Source organism: Fukomys damarensis, unplaced genomic scaffold (assembly GCF_012274545.1).
Source record: "Fukomys damarensis isolate Sample0158 unplaced genomic scaffold, DMR_v1.0_HiC HiC_scaffold_13, whole genome shotgun sequence".
Taxonomy (NCBI): Eukaryota; Metazoa; Chordata; class Mammalia; order Rodentia; family Bathyergidae; genus Fukomys; species Fukomys damarensis.
Genome location: NW_022900925.1, coordinates 27471501 through 27474275, shown reverse-complemented (window position 1 = coordinate 27474275; position 2775 = coordinate 27471501). Strand labels below are relative to the sequence as shown.

At 40.7% G+C, this 2775-nt stretch overlaps 1 pseudogene; it reads left to right on the top strand.

Annotated features, from left to right (window-relative positions):
* Nucleotides 1–767: 767 nt before the first annotated feature.
* On the top strand, nt 768–2186 carry LOC104859660 (annotated as a pseudogene).
* The last annotated feature ends 589 nt before the right edge of the window (nt 2187–2775 follow it).

Here is a 2775-nt window from a genome sequence, read left to right as displayed (position 1 = left end):
AAAAAAAGGGGCCAAAGAATCAAGAAACAATTTTAAAAAGCCACTCACCAAACATTCTCACTTTGTTTTGGCTCCAACAAGGGAAGTGACTAACCAAGTAGCCAAAGACTTCAAACATATAACAAGGAAACTCAGTGTGGTGTGTTTTTAATGATGGAACATCATATCAAAATCAAATTAATCATATTTAGAATGAAAAATGTTATCTTCCAGCTGGTGGGTTCTTCTCTCAACCCAGAAAGAATTACAAGGTAGAGTCAAAAGAGGACTGAGAATATAGTAGGGAAAAAGAGAGAGAGAAAAAGTTTTCTGTAATTCAACCCAGATTATGATCCTAAATGTATACCTTGACTTAGTACAATTGCCTTACATATTCTATATGTTCTTAATTAATCTAAAATGAAGTTCTTGACTAAAGGGAGGTGGAGAGAAGGGAGAAAAAAAGAATTGAAAAAAAGAGGACTGAGCAAAAGTGTTTATTGTAGAGCGAAAGCAGAAAGCAGCATTTATTGTAAAATTAGAGCAAACAGCCCCCAAGCAAATGAATCTAGGAGAGGACTCCAATGCCAAATGGATTTTTTTGTCTAGGGATTTTTATACCCCAAAATGACTACATCTCAGCCAAGTTACCTCAGCCGGAGTGTTACAAGCAGGAAAGTTTGACTTAGAAGTGGGCCCATAGAAACCTGAGACATACAGCATGTGTACTTTTATAAGCACCATTAAGTGTAACTTTAAACAAAGAACAAAGACATTCTTTACAGGGTATGAACATCTTGTTCTTGGGTAAGAAAATCTCACTAATCCAATGAAGGCTCTGTTTGTTGAGCCTCCAGTGCCCTAACTTGGCTATCATGTGAAATGTACTTCACTGAGCCATCCCAACTCCCTTTCCCTGGCTTCCCGTCCCCTCTGCCACTCTTCCTTTATGGGCCACTCTGAGAAATTCTGTCCTCCCCACAGGGTCCTGCTCATCCTCAATGTTCCCTTATCTGCATCGTGTTTTACTGATACTTACTGATCAAGTTACTGTTGCATGCTTCTTGTTTTCTCCCTGCTTCCGTATTGACATCTTAGTTGGACCCCTGGTCCTAAGATCATCTGCAGAGAGGCCATCTGGATTTTCTAAACTGCTCCATGTTGTACTTGATAAAGTGGGTCAAATATTAGATTTAGGTTTTGCTGAACAAATTGAAGATATCATCCATGAATCCTACAAAACTGATTCTGAAGACTCTCAAATTCTACTTTTTTCTCAATTGCCCACAGTGGTTATACAATGTTGCAAGAAAACAAACAAACATGAAATCCAGATATAAACAGGTTGATCTTGTTGGAAAATGACTCAGAAGGCTTCAACTACTGTGGAACATTTGGCCATCCAGTGCCACTGGTCTCAGAGAGCAGCAGTTATCAGAGGTGTCCTTTAAGTCTACAGTGAGCCTGAAGGGAGAGCTGTTAATCTTCTGTGAGACCAACAAGAATGTAACTGAAGTGGTCACAAATCCCCACATAAAACGGAACGCTCAGTATTTACATGACAGCATTGCACAGCCACAAAGAGAAATTACAATGAAAGTCTTTAGAGAAGGTAGTTTTAAGGTTTTGGTGTCCACCAGTGTGGCTGTCTGAGGTTCACAGTTCTCTTCCACAGGGTGCTGAATCCTATAATCATCATTCTGGATGCATGGGGAGAGCTGGCTGGACAGGGATTGCATATGTTTTTGTCACCCAAGAGGAAGAGGTCAACTAAGATATGTGGAACAAAAAGCATGCCTTACTTTTAAATGTGTGGGTGTTCCTTCTATAGTGGGTTTAGTTAAATCTAAAAACATGGATGGGCTGGGGATTTAGCTCAGTGTTGCTACTGCCTGCCTCACGAGCGCAAGTTCCCAGATTGATCCCTGGTACCAAGAAAAAAAGTTTTTAAAAAATAATAATAAATAAAAAAATAAAATTAGGAACACCACCAGCTCTCTGGTTTTTGTTTTTTATGCTGCTTGATTTTTTCACATCCATCACCTCAGAAACTGATAGAAGACAAAGGGGCAGTGGATGCCTTAGCTGCAGCATTAGCCCATATTTGTGGTGCATCAAGCTTTGAACCATGTTCTCTAATCATTTCTGATAAGGAGTTAGTGGCCATGACTCTGAAAATCCCAGAAGAAATACAGGATGTCAGCTGAACTTGGAAAGAACAGTAGGTAGTCATTCTGTGTCCCAAATTACCAGAATGTGCCACCTGTCTTAGTTATTTTTCTCTCATTGCTGAGACAAAATATTCAATACCCAAAATCAAGGGAGAAAGGCTTATTTATCTCACAGTTTGTAGGTGTTTTGGTCCAAAATCGACTGGCTCCAAGGTAGGGTGACACAGGACAGAAGAACATCACAGAGGACAAACCATTCATGGCAGACAGAAGGTAGCAAAGCAACAAGGGATGACCACAGCCCTTTCTGTCCCTTATATCTTATCCAGGCTACTTAGGGCAGGTGGCACTCACTCTTAATCCTATGGCCCTTGAGCCTATCATTGCACCATGAATCAATCCCATACGCCGTAGATCGAGCCACCTCTGAAAAAGCCCCACCTAGGACCACATGAGGCTTTGTGGGGACACTAAACACAAGCCAGAACACCTCCTAAAAGGAAATATGGGCGTTTGCTTTGATGTTCCCCCAACTGAGTCAGAGTGGCATGATTCAGACTAGATACTCTCAGTGCTGAGCCACAGTATCTAAAATTGAAGAATATTATGATGGAAACACATCTTC